Raw genomic sequence first — 19,408 nt, 5'->3', positions numbered from 1 at the left:
AGAAGCTTTAGTGGACACTGGTTCACAAGCCACCACAATTGACCGACAAGCCTTTGAAAAGAATTGGGACTTTGCTTTACCCACGGGATTCAGGAGATCAAAGTTAGACTTAATTGCAAGTAATGGTCAACCTATTTCCCAGCTAGGCTACTGGGAACCCACAATCCAAATTGGTGATCGCAAGTTACCAGGTCAAGGTGTAATTGTTACTGAGGCTGAGGGAGATACAACAGCAGTAGTGTTAGGCATGAATGTCATTCACCATGTGTTTACTGAATTGCTCGCTGCCTTGCATGCTTCTCTCCCTTCTGCTTCTCCCCCTTACAGGCAAGCTGTTCAGCGGACTATCAAAGTGCTCTGCACCCAACAGAAGTTTTCCAACAGTAAGGTTGCCATGTGCGTATAACCGACGCATGACCAGTTACCCTGTCAGCCAACAGCGAGACTCTAGTCTGGTGTCGAGCTCGACCAGGAATTGACAACGAGGACTATGTAGCTCTTCTTGATTCCATCCAGATTGAAGGACAGCCGCTGGTAAAAGCTGCCAGAAGTATTGTCACCGTCTCAAATGGTAGAGTACCAGTATGGCTAATCAACCTAAGTGATGCGCCCATCGAGCTATACAAGTTTAATTCAGTTGCTCAACTGTATAGCCTTGATCCAGAAGACATCCTAGATGAAGAGACTCTTGCTCATTAAAAGTCATTAAAAGCCACTCCCAAAGGCTCTAATATACCCACTACCTTCTGGTGGAATGAACTTAATGTTGGAGATGCTAACACTCCTATCGAATACATCAATGGCATAACTAAACTTGTTAAGCGACACAGCCAAGCTTTCAGCAAGCACCCTCTTGACTTCGGCAAGACTACTCTGATCCAGCACAAGATCAACACAGGTGATCATCCTCCTATCAAAGAAAGACACCGTCCAGTACCTCCTGCTAACTATCAACAAGTAAAGAAGCTGTTAAAGGAGATGAAAGATTCTGAAGTAATCCGAGAAAGTCAAATCCCGTGGGCTGCACTCATCGTTCTGGTGAAGAAGAAGGATGGTAACATCATATTTTGTGTCGGCTACTGAAAGTTGAATAACGTTACACACAAAGATCCTCTTCCACGGATTGAAGAATGCATCACCGCTCTTGGCTCAGCTGCATACTTCTCCACTCTCGACTTAACCAGCGGTTACTGGCAAGTACCCGTGGCTCCTGAGGATAGAGAGAAGACAGCATTCACCACCCCAATGGGACTCTTTGAGTTTAACGGTATGCCGTTTGGGTTATGCAACGCCCATGCTACATTTCAGCGACTCATGGAAAGATGTCTTGGTCACCTCAACTTCCAGAGCGTTCTGTTATATCTTGATGATGTTGTCGTATACTCTCGCACTTATGAAGACCACCTATGCCACCCTGCAGAAGTATTCCAGGTACTCATTGAACATGGCCTGAAACTAAAAACGTCAAAGTGCCATCTGCTCAAGCCGAAGGTCAACTACCTTGGTCATGTTGTAAGTGCCGAAGGTATCCAGCCTGATCCTGAAAAGATCTCAGCTGTGAACAACTGGGACACCCCAAGAACTGTCAAAGAAGTTTTCTAGGTTTTGCGGGCTACTACCACCACTTCATACCTCATTTTGCGCAAATAGCAGAACCCCTTACAGAGCTGCTACGGGGTTGCCCTAGAGAAAACTACGACAGAAGACTTCCAATTAATTGGTCTGAGCGACAAGAAACTGCCTTTCAGATGTTGAAAAGTCTATTGACTTCACCTCCAATTCTGGCGTACCCTGACTATCGCCATCCTTTCCGTCTCTACACGGATGCCAGCTACCAAGGCCTCGGAGTGGTACTATCACAAGTCCAGGATGACAAAGAGAGAGTCATTGCATATGCCAGCCGAAGCTTGAGAGGTACAGAAAAAACAATAGCAATTACAGTTTGTTCAAGTTAGAGCTGCTAGCTCTTGTGTGGGCAGTCACCGAGAAGTTCAAAGATTACCTCGCTGCTACACCCTTCACAGTTTACACGGACAATAATCCTCTTGCTCATCTTAATACTGCACGGCTAGGTGCTCTTGAACAGAGATGGGCTTCAAGATTGGCGAACTTCTGCTTTGATATTAAGTATTGCAGTGGCAAGATCAACATCAATACCGATGTGTTATCCCGTTTGCCCGAAGGAGAAGAGCCTCCTGAGGAAGATCTGTGGGAAGATGTTGAGATTCCTCCCTTCTATCAAAGGTTTGCTACACAGAATGCTGTTGCTGCTACACAAACTGATGAAGTTCCTCAACAGAAACCTGTCCTATTCCAAGATCCATCGAGATGGCAAACTCTTCAAAATGAGTCTCGTGTCCTAGGTGAGATCTATGATTACCTGACTACTGGGAGAATACCTGTCAGACGACGCAGAAGATGTCCTGATGTTGAGCTTAATCGTCTCTGGAGACAGCACAAAAGACCCTTCATTCAAAAAAGCTTGATCCTGCGCAATACCCTAGACCCGGTTTCAGGTGAAAGGCTACATCAGATTCTAATCCCAAGGCGAGATGCCAGAATTGTTCTTGATGCCTACCACGACCAGTCTAGGCACTTTGGCGTGCACAAAACTGAAGCCACCATACGCCAATGCTTCTATTGGATTGCGATGTGGTCAGACATAGAAAATTGGTGTAGTGAATGTCCAGCCTGAAACCTCACCAAAGTCGGTAAGAAAGATGCCAGAGCTCCTCTTCATCCAATCCATTCTCAGAAACCAAATGAGCTAGTCAATCTTGATCATGTGAAGCTAGCACCAACTCGTGCAAGCTACACGTATGCCTTAACCATGGTGGATCACTATACTAAGTGGGTTGCTTTTGTGCCAGTAAAAGACCTTACAGCTCGGACTACAGCTATCACCTTCTACCATGAATATGTGAGACATTACGGTTGCCCTGAAGCAGTCCTCACAGATCGTGGATCTGCCTTTGAGTCACAATTATTTCAAGAACTCTGCCAATTCCATGAGTTCAAAAAGCTGAGAACAACCGCCCATCATCCCCAAGGGAATGGCCTCTGCGAGAAAGTCAACCAGACCTTCATCAATATGCGGCAAACAGCATCTGTTACCAAACAAGCTGAATGGCCTCAATTGCTTGACAAGTTAGTGGAAATCTACAACAATACTGTCCACTGTTCTACAGGCTACTCGCTATATTATCTGATGTTTGGAAGACAAGGTCAGCTCCCAAAAGATCGATCTCTTGGAATCCAAGTCCCTGATGTGATCAGTCTCCTGCCAAAAACTGATTGGGTCTCAGAGCATCAGAGAAGAATACACGAAGCCCAACAGATTGTTGATTACCGCATGGGTGAAGCTCACCGTTAACAAGAAGAGAGCTACAATCAAAGAGCTAATGCTTCCCCACTTCAAGTTGGAGACAAGGTATGGCTAAAGAAGTACCACCATACAGGAAAACTCGATTCACTCTGGGAAACCGTGCCATACACAGTTACAGCTTTCCCATATCCTGAGTCAGATGTCTATGAAGTGAAGAAACCCGGAATGGCCCCTCAGACGGTGCATAGGAATCGCATGAAGCTATGCACCAAAGAGGATCTACTGGTGATGCCATCACCTCCTCCACAAGTCATGCCGGTCTACACACCAATTCCTGCAATGGAAACACCAGCCAGACAACCTACTGTGGAAGAGTCCCTCTACAACACTCAATTTATCCTTCCATGCTCTCAATATGTCCCCATCTTGGTTCCTGCTCCAGTTGCTGCTCCTCTGCCAACTTTGAGCCAGCAAACAATATCATTCCTGCTCAAGAGGAAGATCAAGTGTTGAGGCGTTCAGAGCGAAGCACAAAAGGAAAACTTCCAGCCCGCTACAGAGACTAAAAGGTCTTATCCTTTTCCATGAGTATATAATCTTGTGTTTATTTATGTAGCTGGATAGTCAGTTTAGTAATGTTTAAGCCTCTGCACCTGGGTAATACCAAGCACCTTGTTTATTATTTGCACAATTTTCTGTATACAGCCATGGACTTATGGACTGTTTGTTGCCACTAAAGTGCCTTTCCAGAGCCTTTCATATGGATGATAGTATATTGCGGAAAGAGACTCTATCTCATATTGGCACTACCACATTAATGTTTTGCATTTGTTCATTGTCTATTGTTCTTCTGCCTGGCTGCATATTATTGCCTTATTGTTACTGTGCCTTCCATATATATTTCCTTCCTTTCTTAGCAGCCCTCTACTCGCACAATCGCCGAGGACGTCTCACCTTCAGAAGGGGAGTATGTAGTGGCCCGGTCCAGATTGTGTCTGTTTCTTTAAATACATTTACTTATATGTAATATTATGTTATATGTTATAAGTAAAGCATTTTTCATTTGTTATGTTCTAGCACCATCTACTGGTGAAAACTGTAAGAATCTGAAGTGTGCATTGGGTGTTATCCTATTGGCCAGTTCTTGGTCACATGGTTCAATAGGTGGAGCTATTCTCCAGCCTCTGTCTAGAAAGAACTGGAATGTGCTGGTTCTGGCTGAGTCTCCTCTGAGGGAAGACATTATGTGGAGTTTCTCTTCACCACAAGACTCCTACTAGGCTCGAGGCCTTGAATTTCATCATTTCCTGACTTTTACAGCCAATATACTGAAGGCTTCCTATCCTGAATCCTCACTGGCCAGATGTAAATTGTACATCTCTTCAGACAGTAGGGCATACTGATTATATACAAGACCCTACTGCATGCAGATTGGGGACGTTTGAGGGTCTCCCACCCCACTGCAATATTAGTAGCTTGCATGCCATTGTCCACGCACCAGCCGTCCGGTCCCCATAGCGCGCTGGCCAACTGTCTACATTTGCTTACAAGTACTGCACGTGTCTGAACTATCAGTGAAATTAACCCCCAGGACTCCAGGTCTGTACAATCTTATTATTATATCTACACTCTAAGCTCCAAGAGACTCTGAACCTGCTTCTAAAAGCATACCAGTATTACATCTGAAACAAATCGTGCTCTTAAAGCTCCAAAACCCTAATTGCACTTCAGCATTCAACTCCAAGCTGTATTTGCCATGACTTACCCACAAAAGACTGTGAAACATACAGTATATTCCGTGTTGTTTTCCTTTGTTCCTGCTGTATTAAAGCAACTGTTATTCCCAAGACTGTGTCTGTGGACTGTCCATCAGCTGTGGATATTGTGTGGGGGTGGATAGCAGGGAACATCAGGGCCTTGTAGACCATCCAGGGAACACGGCCCCTGCACCCTCGTGCCAGAACAGCAACTGTGACATGTAGAACATTTGAGGTCCTCTGTCCTTGGGCCCTTACATGAACAGAGACAGAACAGTGGTGGCACAATGGTGATTGGCCATTTAAATTATTCTAGTAGCCAAATTTCCCAGAAAACATTACATAAAATGCCTCTCTGCCCAAATACTGTACAATTATATGGTGTGTATCTGTGGGCTGAAAGGGCTTCAAATTTCAAATGATTCATATACTGTACATGAATAATAAAAATAAGTGAAACACTGTTCAGGCTAATGCGGGCGTCACACGATACGATCTATCGCGCGATCGCTTGAGCGATCGTACCCACCCCCATCGTTTGTGCGTCACGGGCAAATCGCTGCCCGTGTCGCACAAAGTCGTTAAACCGCCGTCACACGTATTTACCTGGTGAGTGAACTCGCTGTGGGCGGCGACCATCCTCTTCCTGAAGGGGTAGGGACGTTCGGCATCACAGCGATGTCACACAGCCGCCGGCCAATAGAAGCGGAGGGGTGGAGATGAGCGGAACGTAAACATCCCGCACACCTCCTTCCTTCCGCATAGCCGGCGGGTGCCGCAGGACGCAGGTAAGCTATGTTCATTGTTCCCGGGGTGTCACACGGAGCAATGTGTGCTGCCCCGGGTACGATGAACAACCGGCGCCATGAAAAATAAACGATTTTTTAAAAATATGCGACGTGTACACGACTCATGATTTGTGACGGATTCTGCGTCGCTCGGAGGTGTCACACAAAATGACGTCGCAAATGATGGCGGATGTGCATCACGAAAACCCGTGACCTCGACGATGCATCGCATGATAGATCGTCTCGTGTGACGCCCGCATAAGACAGATGGATATCTGTCTTAGTCTGCACAGTGTTTCACTTATTTTTATCATTCATGTATGTACTGTATGTGAATCATTTGAAATTTGAAGCCCTTTCAGCCCACAGATATACACCATATAATTGTATTAAGACATAACTCTTAATCATTAGGTTTTTAATTCTGCCACTTTACCACAAATGCATAACATTCAGTCTCAATAGTACTTGTGAAAAAAGGGCCATTTTAAAGACCTCACTGAAATCAAAAGGGTATTAATAGCATGCCATCGTGGTAACACGGCAGTTTCAGAAATGTCTTCCCTTCTAAACTTTTCACTATTAACTGTGAGGGGTATTATTGGAAATTGGAAGGATTTAGAACCCCAAGATCCAATGGTTAGCTGCCATCACATCTCCTAACAAGGTTGTCACCATGCATCCTCTTACAGCCATGAGGAGCAGAGCAGGTAAAGTAACAGAGCGGGTTCCTGAATGCTAAGGAGCATAGGGTGTAAAAGTCCCCAACACTGATGGCTCCATAACTGCAGATTCCAAACCTCAGTACAAAATCAGTCCCGGAAGATTCATGGCTTGGGCTTCCATGGCCAAACATCTTCATTAGTTTTACTTAACCAACCACAATGCCAAGCGTCACCTGGAGTTGTGTTAAGCACTCTGATCCTGGACTACGAATCAGTGCAAAAGTGTTCTGTGGAGTGATGAATAACACTTCTGGGTTTGGAAAACACCAGGAGAACGTTACCTGCCTGCCTGTATTGTACTAATGGAGGTGGTGGAGGAGGGATAATGCTATTGGGGTTTCCTTTTTAGAGATCGGCCTATGATTCTTCCAACTAGTCAAAATAAATATTTATGCTTCAGGGTTCAAAGACTTTTTAGAAAATTGTAGCTTCCAACTCAGTGGGAACAGTTTGGAGAACGCCTTTTAAATGACAGTGCTCCAGTGCACAGATCAAGGCCCATAAATCATTGTTGGGTGAGTTTGGTGCTGAGGAATACGACTGGCCACATAGAGCCCTGACCTTAACCTCATGAATGTCCTTTGGGATGGTCTAACACCTCACAAAACGCTCTTTTGGATAAATGTACAAAAATTCCTATAGATGCACTTCAAAATCTTGTTGAAATCTTCCCGAGAAATGTGGAAGATCATTTTAGCTACAAAAAAAAATGGAAGGGAGTGGGGACCAGCTCCACAGAGGCGGACATTTAATTGATGTAATTTGGTGCAACAGGGGCCTAAGAGGTAGGGGGGCTAAAGCATGTGGAATTGTGCATTATGGTGATCTCTTGGGCTGCAAAGGGCTAATATATTGTTCTTGCATAGGGGCCCTTTTCTATTTGTGTCCGCCAGTGCAACCCCATATAAATGTGTATGGATTTAGAATGGTTTTGAGGTCAGCTCCTCCAGGTGTAATGTATAGTGTCTCAATATTTGTGTCAGTATATCTATTTCTTTTATAGGGTTGTTGCCACAAATTTGCTTGCTATTAAAACTTCCACAGTGGTAGTCGCTTTTAATTTCTGAAGTCCAGATTGATAAATATGCCAACTATCACCAAGTAGGGCAACAACCCTGTTGGGAGCTGTGATGGTAGCTAATCATTGGGGCTCAGTTTGTTGTAGTTGTAGAACTGTCATTATCGATATAGGATATGCTGGCCTGTGTAGGACACACTAAATATATCCTGGATTGTGATGCCATGCATGCCTAGTGGCCATTATCTTACAGTACTGACCTTTCTATCCGTGCAGAATGCTAAAATTATCTCAGATTCTGTACTATATATACAGGATATACACGGCCGGTATATGGAAATGCAAGGATCACTTGTAATTATTCATATCGGTAGCAACCAAATATTACTATTTATTACTGGATCTCTGGTAATGGTATAATATACTGTACAACTGACTAATACAATGTATGTGTGATATGTGCAATCTATCTATCTATGTATCTATCCCTCTATCTATCTATCATCTATCTATGTATCTATCTATCTGTACTATATATACAGGATATACACGGCCGGTATATGGAAATGCAAGGATCACTTGTAATTATTCATATCGGTAGCAACCAAATATTACTATTTATTACTGGATCTCTGGTAATGGTATAATATACTGTACAACTGACTAATACAATGTATGTGTGATATGTGCAATCTATCTATCTATGTATCTATCCCTCTATCTATCTATCATCTATCTATGTATCTATCCCTCTATCTATCTATCTATGTATCTATCCCTCCATCTATCTATCTATCTGAATCTATCTATCATCTATCTATGTATCTAGCCCTCTATCTATCCCTCTATCTATCTATGATTCTATCTATCTATGATTCTATCTATCTTTCTCCTATCTGTCTATCCATCTATCTAAGAAAAAAAAAGTAGCACTTGTCTCATATCAGGGTGCAAAAATCCAGGTTTCAACTCCGTCAAACGTATTATAGCCAAAACAAGAGTGCTGTATATATATATATATATATATATATATATATATATGTATATGTTATTCAGAGTCCCTTAAACTCGTTAACTTATTGTAATATGCCACTGTGTATTATGTATGGGTGTATTATACAGCACTGCAGGAAAACTTATTAAGTTACCTTAAAAAAAATACACCAAAAAAAGCAACAAAACAAAAAAAATCATAAAAAAACAAAAGAATCATAAAAAAAACAAACAAAAGTGAAACACCAAAATTATAAACTTCTACATCTACTAATACGTTCCGTTGCGTCGGAGCAACAGCTGATGATGGACAAAGAAATGGGATTGAAATCACCTCTTACTTTTCAAACACTTTTCCCCTTGCAGACCGGTGTAATTCTACAATGCCTACCCTGCCACATTATAATATGTAACTCCATTCTGTTATTCTGTCAAATTATTAAAACGAAAAGGCTGTTTTCTCTTGTACAATTTATTTTTTCTAATAAACTCCAATGTAAGCTATAGATGTAGCAGATCTGCGTTTGCCATTTGACAGAATATCATGGTGAGTTATAGGATTGCAGATACACCAGCTATAAACATACATTTAAATGTGATTTTTAGATTTGCTCCATGTATACATACGTTAGCAGAATGATATGAGATTGTATCTGAACTCACCCATATACGTCGCTCGTAATCCCTCTTCTTTCTTCACGGAACGTCGAACAGTATATACGGATTGTCGTCAATCTTTATTAAATCCAGCTTAAAACTGAAATTGATACAAGGGTGTAATGAATGAGGACTGGGAGCTCCGGCCACCTCTGCTCATGACCCTGTACCAGGTTTGGGAATGAAGCATGGAAACCCCAGGACCAGGCAGAGCTGCTGTCATGTGAATCTCCTCCCAGCTTTCTTGGGCTTGTAGTTAGATCTAGTTACTTAAATATTGATGTACTGTACACATACTTCCAGGCAGCATCAAATCTGAACTGTTACGTAAATTTCAGGAGCCTAATCTATTAACCTCTTGATTGGCAGATGGCTCTGCAGGGACCAATGCATTTGTACGCTGAAATTGCAGGTCCACAATATATCGGAACTATTTTATGTCTGATCCCATCTATCTCTTTGTTAAGGTGGTGCCATTTTAAAGGGTTTTTCTGTTTCAGACATGATCATGTCTGATATACAGGTCTTAGATCTTCACTTTTCTTCTTCAGTTTACTTCTACTGGAGTTAAGAAAATAGGTGAATAAGGTATATTTCAGAATTGCTCCCTTATGATACTGCTTGTTACAATGTTCCCTATTTTATGATCTGTCTATATGCTAAGCAAAGCTTTTCACATCTGTCTTCTAATCTTACAGTATATATTAGGCTATAGTGAAAGTATACCACTGTAATAACCGGTTACTGGGTTCCTAGGGCCTACAACACCTTGACAATGTGTTGCTGACAGTGTCGAACTGAGCTGCCAAGGACCCACCAGTAACACTGACTCTGGGGGTCCAATGGTCAGATACAAGAAAATACTACATTAACCTCATTCACACATTTATCTGTACTTCTATGTAATAACGCAGTGGGTAGTTTGTTGAGTGAATGAGATGTTGATTTTTTTCTGTACATTAGTGAATAATGTAATACTGCTCATATTGGGGGTAAGTGGCTCACTTCAGCACAGGGGCCCACCAGGGAAATCTCCGGTTTCCCTGTGGGCCAGTATGAGCTTGGTTGCTAATGTTATTGGGAAGGCACACTGTGGTTGGTCCTCTATTTGGAGTGAATACACTGGTTCGCACAATATATAGAAGGTCACCTTGGATGGGACTGTATCAAGAACACACTTGCATTATTCTGTATACCTCAATGAGGTTCATTATGTTATACAGTATATGTTAATACAATATATTTGTATTTTAGAACTTAGATTTTTATATCTACTATTTTAAAGCATATCTGCTTCAGGTTCCTCAAGAGGGACCATTTTCAGCAAACAGCAGAAGACACTATGTTTATTGTTAGAGTTTATTTAGTCTATACTATATAGCCCTTTTTTATTTGTTCACATCTGTTCTTTCCTGTATCTTCCTTGTTATGTCCCAAGTAAAGCAGTTAATTCTCCCACAGTCTAAGTGCTGATGATTCTGCTGAAAGCTGAAATCTGTAATAGATTATTGGCACAGACAATTATACATAGAGTGCACAGGACAGCTTGGTGAACAAACTGATAGACAGAATCTTCCAGAGGTCCTCATCTCATGTACAGAAGAAGGAAACTCAGTATATACATGTAAAGAAGAGAAAAAAACGCAAACTAGAGCTAGGGCTGAGGATATAAAAGACATGTACAATGCCTTGAAAGAGTATTCAGATCCTGTGAACATTTCCACATGTTTTCAAGTTACGCCCACAAATGTAAAAGTATTTTATTGGGATTTTATGTGATATACCAACTCTAAGAAACAAGTGTTTGTGAAGTGTTAAGGAAATGATATGTGGTTTTATAAATATTTTAAAAATATAAATCCCAAAATTGTGATATGCATTTGTATTAAGCCCTCTAAGTCAAAACTTTGTAGGACCACCTTTCGCTGAAATTACTGCTGCAAGTCTTTTGGTACCAGCTTTGCACATCTAGAAGCTGAAATTTTTGCCCATTCTTCTTTACAAAATAGCTCTAGCTCAGTGAGACTAAATGGAGAGTCTGATTAGGGGGACCGCCATGTCTTGGTAGGTTTGCATTTGTGCCATACTCCTTCCATTTTTGGTTGATGGATTGAACAGTGCTCTGTGAGATGTTCAGGGCTTGTGATATTTTTTTATATGCTAACCCTGCTTTACACATCTACACAACATTATTTCTGACCTGTCTGGTGTGTTTCTTGTTTTTTATGATGCTGTTTGATCTCTAATGTTCTCAAACAAATCTCTGAGGCTTCCACAAAACAGATGTAGCTATACTAAGACTAAATTACACACAAATGGACTAAAGCCTGCTTTACATGTTATGATTCTGCATACAATATCGTATGCGATCGTAACCGCCCCATCGTATGTGCAGCACGTTCAATTTTGTTGAATGTGCCGCACAAATGATTAACCCCCGTCACACGTACTTACCTGCCCATATGACCTCGATGCGGGTGGCGAACATCCACTTCCTGGAGTGGGAGGGACGTTCGGCGTCACATCGTCATCATGTGGCAGCCGGCCAATAAAAGCGGAGGGGTGGAGATGAGTGGGACGTAAATATCCTGCCCACCTCCTTTCTTCCGCATTGCTGGCTGGGAGCCGCAGGACGCAGGTAAGATCTGTTCATCGTTCCCGGGGTGTCACACACTGCGATGTGTGCTACCCCGGGTACGATGAACAACCTGACGTTCAATTCATGAGGAATGAACGACGTGTATGCGATGAACGTTTTACCATTCATTCGCAATCGGACGTAGCTGTTACACACTACAATGTACCTTACGATGCCGGATGTGCGTCACTTACGACGTGACCCCGCCGACACATCATAAGATATATTGTAGGGTGTAAAGCGGGCTTTAATTGGGAACTTCTGGAGGCAATTGGTCACTCAGGATATTATTTAGGGGTACCAAACTAAAAGGCCGCCAATACAAATGCACGTCACAATTTTAAGATTTATATTTTTAAAATATTTAGAAAACCATGTATAATTTTCTTTACACATCACAAATATTACCTTAGTATTGGAGCATCACATAAAATCCCAATAAAATACATTTAAGTTTGATGGTATAATGTAAAAACATGTAGAAACGTTCACAAGGCATGAATACTTTTTCACAGCCCTATATGTTCCAGCCATATTGCTATGTACTTTCCCAGGCATATATAGTCCAAAAATTAAAGCATTGTCACATCCGTGTCTGATACATACTGCTACAACCAGTAGTGTAACTAGAATTCAATGGGTCCACGTGCAAAATTTGGACCTGCTCCCCCCACCTCTTCCCTGCATGTCGGTCAGATGTATGGGCTCTTGTAGCTTTCTAAATCCTATAAAGACATATAGAATGCTCTCCCCCAATTATGTAGTAAAAACCCACATCCTGTCCTAATGAACCCTATCCTGGGATCCTTCCTGATAAGTAAGTCCCCCATCCTGGTAAATATGACCGTCATCCAGGTTTATATGCCCCCATCCTGGTAAATATGTCTCCCATTTTGGTAAATAAAAAAACAGAAGGAAGCCAGCTTATCATATAGAAAAGTCCAATAGATGAGCTGCTATTTCATGAGGAGGCTCTGCATCGGTTTGAATGGTGGGAGCTCTTGCTAACACTCAATATGAAGAAGAAAGACAAAATTCAGCAAGGTCAAGTAGATGAAGTATAAAATATTCTTCTTTATTTCAACATTTGATAAAAATATCGGATAGCAGCATATGACAAGTTAATTCAGGCAGAGATGGAAAAAATTATTACTGCTATAAACGCACGACAAGACGCGTTTCGGCTTAATGCCTTTTTCATTGTCATTGTAGCTTGAGTCTACTGGTATTTTATAGATAATAATCTTGGCTATCTCATACATAAATTTGACTTCCAACTATTTAGCATATGATTAGCTATGTAGATTCTTGTCATGTCACTACATTGTTACTGTGTTGCTCCTAAAAATCTAAATTTATGTTTTTATTATTTTGTAAATCCACCTTTGACTTTCAACACTGCCTGAACCCTTCTGGGCATTCTCTTTCGATCAGATTCAAGTATGTCTTGAATTAATTCTGATTCCCGGTCTCTTCTATATATTCCCAATGTTGGTGCATACTGTAGTTGTCGACTCACTTGGGTATGCATACAGCTTTGTCTTCAACTCTACCCACAAGTGTTCAATTGGGTTAAGGTCTGGGGACTTTGGGGGCCAATCCAGCACTGCTACGTCATTGTCAGAGAACCATTTCTTTGCCAACCTCAATGTATGCTTTGGGTCATTGTCCTGCTGGAACACTATGTCATCCTTTTCATACCCATAGTAGTCGAGTGAACAAAGAAACTCATCTTTTAGGATACTCACATATACATTAGCATTGAGATCACCATCAATACGAGTCAATTATCCAACGCCTTTGGCTTAGAAACAACCCCATATCATCAGGCTTCCTTCCCTGAACTTGACAGTTCCTTAAATTTTTTGATCCTTTAGCCCCTATTTCCTTGTTTCTTCCAGTCACATTTGCACCCATCAGAGCCTAGTCTATTGAATTTCATCTCATTGCTCCAATTTAATCGTTTTGAATCTTCTACTGTCCACTTTTCGGACTTTTTTGCAAATTTGAGCCAACGCTTCTTATGACATTAATAAACTCGAAGCTTCACTTTTTTTCTGGCAACCATTCCAAACTTGTGTAGCGTGCATTGCACAGTGCTTTCATGGATGTCTGTGATCTCACTATTACGAGCCACCTCCACTGCTATGTTTGTTGTGTCAGAAATGATAGGTCTTATGATGAGCTGACTGTCACGGCCGGACATAGAACCTATACAGGCATACTGGCCATAAAGGACAACACACAGGAAGTGGGACTGAAGGTCTTATAGCTAGAGATTGGGGGAAATGGTGACCCTGTCTATGACCTGCAGCTCACCCTCACAGAACTAATAGACCCTATACAGGTTCAGCACCTGTCGCCGAGCTGGAATACCTGGGGCTCTATTTCACCCTAGCAAATGGGCCCTAAGTAAGGATGGAGGGTATCAGCTCTTCATCAATACCACTATCACTAAAGGAGGGCACAAGGGAACAATACAGGGAAACCCAACAGTTATCACCAGAGCCCTGGTAGATAGCAAAGACAAACAAATATCTGAGCTACAGCAACCAGAGGAGTCTGGAGCAACAGAACAACACGACTTCTCCACAGCTCAGGAACAAACTATAAACTGCACCCAAATATCCCCATGGTGAGGTTTATAAAGGGAGTCAGAGGCTGGCAACAGAGAGGAAAAACTGACAGATTATCAGGGTCCTAGAGTTTGCAGCTGCAAAAATAGAAAACTGTCAGATAACAACACGTGCTGCCAATCTCTGGGATTTTCTTATACTTGCTGCCACAGGATTGTCAGCTGGCCTTGACACATCTGTGACACTGACTTGCTGACTTTGATATTTTGCCTGACCATCCAGCTTTTGGCTTTTGAATGGATAGAGAGACTTCAATTCATATTCTTCCAACTTTCATGGGACTCTCATGATGCAGTTTGACATTTTTTTTTGACCGAGAGATTGCTATCGATGAGCTGGATGATGCTATTTATTTTTTCTTGGGAAATCTTCATGGCTGCTCCTTGTATTGAATCAGTGACCTTTTACTTGGGAATCAACCTAATAATACACTGAGCTAGTAAGGAATGTGAGAATAGGTTGTAGTTAGTAGTATACAGGAAGCTAGAAATTGAAACACAAAAGCAAAACAGTACCCTTACAGTAACATAACAAGAATCTGCATAACTAATCATATGCTAAGTAGCTGCAAGTCAAATTCAAGTATGAGATAGCCAAGGTGGTTGTCTATAAAATGAAAGTAGACTCACACTCAAAGATGTAGTGGATGGTGAGATAATAGAGCCTGAAAGTCAAAACTTCAAAAGATTGTTACTCTTTTGCTTGTCACTATATGTCCCCTTGCTGGTATATGTCCCCATACTGGGCCCCTCCTGGTGTATATATCCCCATCTTGGGCCCCTCCTGGTATATGTATCCCCATCCTGGACCCATCCCTAGTACTTATGTCTCCATCCTGGTAAATATGTCCCCTTTCTGGCATATATATCTCTGTTCTGTCTCTAATGCAAGAGAAAAAAAATTCTTCTCACCTTCCCCAGCTTCCATGTCGTGCGGCATCCTCCTCTGTAGCCAGCACGTAGTGGCTGTCAGCTGACATCAGCGGCCGTGCTATAGCGATGCTTGATGTTACTATCATATGCCTCCAGTCATGATACCGTCGATATCACCTGCCAGCTACTGTTTGGTTGGTAGCTTGTATTGCAGACCAGGGACTCAATGGGTCTCTGCGCCACAATGCATTTCAGCTGGATGTGCATCCTCAGATGCACATCCGGCTGAAGCAGAACCTGGGATTGGTGGGGCCTTACATTCTGTGACACAGTTGCGGTAGCCGCGACCCCTGTAACCATGGTCGTTATGCCCCTGGCTATAACCCTGGCCCTGGTTGCTAGGTGGTGCCGCACTAACATCAGTGTTACTGCTGAATGTTTTCATCGTGTGCCAGTTAATTTTTTAGATTACAGAAACTAGTTGTTGTTGCTACAGTGAGCTGCTATGTAATTGTGCCATCCCCGCGACAGCCAACGGGCTGCTCGAACCCGGATCCACAGTGGCTCGAAGGGTCTCCTGATCCGAGGCGGGGTCGCGCGGCGACCTCGGAAATAAAAAGGGGGGAATTATTTTGGGTGGTGAATGGAATAATGTTCGTGATGCCACCCACGGTGTGTGGTAACGTGAGGGACCACCGCTGCCGTTTGGGGGGGAGCCCGGGGACGATGGTGTGTGGCAGCTCGAGATGTAAACCCCTCCGTGGGCAGGGGGAGTGGTGTCCCGGGATCTGGTGATAGATGGAGTGGGGGACCCGTCGGGTGAAAAGGGATATCGGGTACTCACACAGTCCAAAATCACTGACGCTGACACCAGGTAAACCAAACTCTTGAGTATCCTGCTCTCTTTGGGCGAGTACGCTGGGTCCATGCCCCTTTGGTGTTGCAGGTTGGTCTGAAGTCTTGTCCCTTGGCACTATGTGTCCCTCTCACATGAAGCGTTTCGGGTCCCGCTCACCTGCGTCGCTAGCAGGGTGAGCTTGCTCTCAGGGTTCACGCTTGGGATTTTCTGGACGGTTGCGGGAAGTCCTATCCTCCTCGTTGCGCTAGTACCCCGATTCTGGAGCGGGTGGGGAACGGTTCTTGAAGATTCCGTTTCCGTCGGGTAAATTACTGGGCTGCGTGAAGCTTCTTCCCAGCCTAGGGTCCGCGTACCCTGTCGTGCTCTGGTCCCTGCCCGGTTGTAGCCGGCCTGCTCTCTGTAGCAGTGAGTCGCCCACCACAGCGCTGCAGCAGTCGCCTGCGGGACACTGCGGGGACTTCTCTGTAGGGACCCTTCTGGCAACAGGTATGTCAGGTTCACTTTCATAGGAGTTGTGACGCCACTCTCGGTTTTGTGGTCAGGTTGATGGGGGACCGCCACTGCAATTTAACGAGCGTCTGGGGCTGATGGTGTCTGCAATCTGATGTTATGGCCTCCCGAGAGTGAGGCCGACCCTAGGGGCTCAGGTGTGTGCGTGTGGAACAACAGGTCGCAGAAGAACTCAGTTTCAGTCCAGAAAAGTCTTTCAACTTGTTTACTCATGTTCAGCTGGTTTTGTGAGGTAACCCGGGCGATACTGAGATAGACCAGAGAGAACCAGCTATCTTTCAGGCTGGTGTAGGGGTGACTGCGGACTCGCCTTCCTAGCACTTATTGTTTCAGACAACCCCTGACTTAAAGTACCGTGGGATTCATCCAGGGAAGTCGCAGCTGCCTTTTTTCCCTTTTCTGGCCCGTTTGCTGGCAGCGTGGACCAAGGTGGATAGCTTCAGGCTCAATCCTCGTTATGGGCCTCCTCGTTGCTGCTGATGCTCGGGCTCTGTGTTGGTTGGTGTGGAACCTCTAGTCCCACCACCTGCAGGATTTAGCAGACCACTAAATGGATGTCTGGCTCTAGGGACCTGTTCCCCGTGCGTGCTTTCATTACCAGGAGTCCTCGTACTCAACTCCTTACTGCTCTCTCTCTTCAGGTGTCTTTCAGACTGACTGTGTGGCAATGTACTCCCCCGCCAGCAGCCACTACACGTGCAGGATCTGACTAGTGTGTTCGCTCTCCTGCATCTTCACTTCAGACTCTGCTACCTCCAGCTCCTCTCTCTGACTGCCACTGAAACAACTCGTCTCCAGCTTCTCCACCACACCACTAGCTGAGATGTGGAGGCCACGCCCCCTCCTGGGTCTGAACAGGGGTCCCTTCTAAGGTGTGTGTGAGACCTGGTTAAAGTTTGTCTGTGTGTACACACCCTACTCAGCCTTTGGGATTACCTGTTTGCGCTCACCCAGCATTGGTTGAGTACTCAGTGGTGCCTGACCAGCTCAGGGGTGCCACAGCAGCACTGTGCCCCCTGTCACTACCCCATGCGACCGGGGTTCCAGCTCCTTCTGGCTAGACCAACGTCTGGCACCTGAGACGGGTACAGGAGCCCAGCTCCACAGCGTGACCTGTCCTGTCACCGCTGCTCACTGCTCAACTACTACTCTACAACTGCAACTGACATCTCTGCCCTCCCTCTTCTATCCCTCCATCTGGGTGGCCCTATTCCCTTCACGCTGCCCAATAGGTTGTTGGTGGGTGTGATGCAGAGTGTTCCTCAGGATTTTTGTACACCTGTGGGTAGCAACACCAAATTGACAGGACCCATAACCAAGGAGGAGCGGGTACCATGCAGAAGGGCAGATTGCACGGCATCCTTGTAACGACCTGATAGGCCAGGGTGTCACATAATTAGTTCTCTGCTAGAAGCCATGGGTGGGGCTCTTTACTCTAAAAAAAAACCCAGCAGTTTTTTGCTGCCCATTACTCACTTCAGCTGAGGTCTGGTCACTCTGATCAATAGCTCTTATGTGCTATTTTGTATATCATGTTTTTTTTTACATCAGTTTGCATTTGGAAACCCAATTGCTTTTCGATTTTGTCCCATATGTTACTTATAGGTATTGACACTGTGTGATGCTTCTTGCCTGTGGTTCACTCCTCCAGCCGGCAGCCATTCCATGGAAGTGTGCCGCCCCTGCAGCGGATCGAACTGCTCGGATCTGGGAGAGATGACTACTCGTGGCTCGAGGGTCTCCGGACCCGGGGGCTAGGGGCCACACTCAAATGTAGAAGGGGAGTATTTACAGGGGATAGGTATTGTTCGTAATGCCACCTGTGGTGTGCGGTAATTGGGAGTACCGCCGCTGCCGTTGAGACGCTGACACCAAGGTAAACCAAGTTTCTGGCTGCCGTTGCCTCTCGAGGGGAGCTTGTCCGGGTCCCGTCCCCTGCAGCACTGCCGATGGTCTGTAACCTGCCTCCTGGCACACAATTTAGATTGTCTGTAGTGGCCCGGTAGCCTGGAGCTTTCCGGGCCCCGCTCCCCACTGTGGCTAAGTGAAGGAGCCTGCTCTCAGAAGCTCACGCTTGGGATTTCAGTGGGCCGCTTGCTAGGAAAGCCCTATCCCCCTTGTTGCGCTAGTGCCCCCCGATCTCTGAGCTTTGTGGGAACAGTCCATAAAGGCCCTGTCCTCCGAAGGTTAATTGCCGGGTGGCCTGAAGCTTCTCCCCGACCTAGGGTCCATGTACCCCGTTGTGCCTTCGGTCCTGGACCTGTGATAGGACCAGGCTTCTGACCGTCCTCCTTGACGGGTTCCAGGTACCTAGCCTCAATCCCCTGCGACCGGGGATCTGACTCCTCTAGGTCCAGACCACCGTCTGCGATCTAGTCTGCTTCTCTACAACTGCTATAACTCCCAGCTTCCTCAGAGCTCTTCACAGCTCGAGGGTTCCTATTCGACTCTCTCTAACACCTCCCACATCCCTGTCTGACCCCTAGGTGGGCGGCCCTATTCCTGCTTAAGCAGCCCACTGGTGTGCCTGACAGGTGTGGTGCAAAGTGTATCTAGGATTTGTGAATGCGGGTGGAGGCAGTACTGCAGGTTAGGTTCCCAGAACCATGGGGGTTTGAGTCCTTCACGGG

The 19,408-nt window shown here is 44.5% G+C and overlaps 1 protein-coding gene across 1 annotated transcript in view; it reads right to left on the bottom strand.

Moving 5' to 3' along the window:
• The window catches only part of LOC142310153 (delayed-rectifier potassium channel regulatory subunit KCNS1-like), a 38,669-nt gene extending 29,176 nt beyond the window's left edge, over nt 1-9,493 (bottom strand). Inside the window, exon 1 of the mRNA XM_075347639.1 lies at nt 9,270-9,493. The gene's annotated coding sequence lies outside the window, so the exon portion shown is untranslated. The remainder of the gene's footprint in view (nt 1-9,269) is intronic.
• Between the last annotated feature and the right edge of the window lie 9,915 nt (nt 9,494-19,408).

The sequence above is a fragment of the Anomaloglossus baeobatrachus genome, chromosome 5 (genome assembly GCF_048569485.1).
Source record: "Anomaloglossus baeobatrachus isolate aAnoBae1 chromosome 5, aAnoBae1.hap1, whole genome shotgun sequence".
Classification (NCBI taxonomy): Eukaryota; Metazoa; Chordata; class Amphibia; order Anura; family Aromobatidae; genus Anomaloglossus; species Anomaloglossus baeobatrachus.
This window is presented reverse-complemented; position numbering and strand designations above follow the sequence as displayed.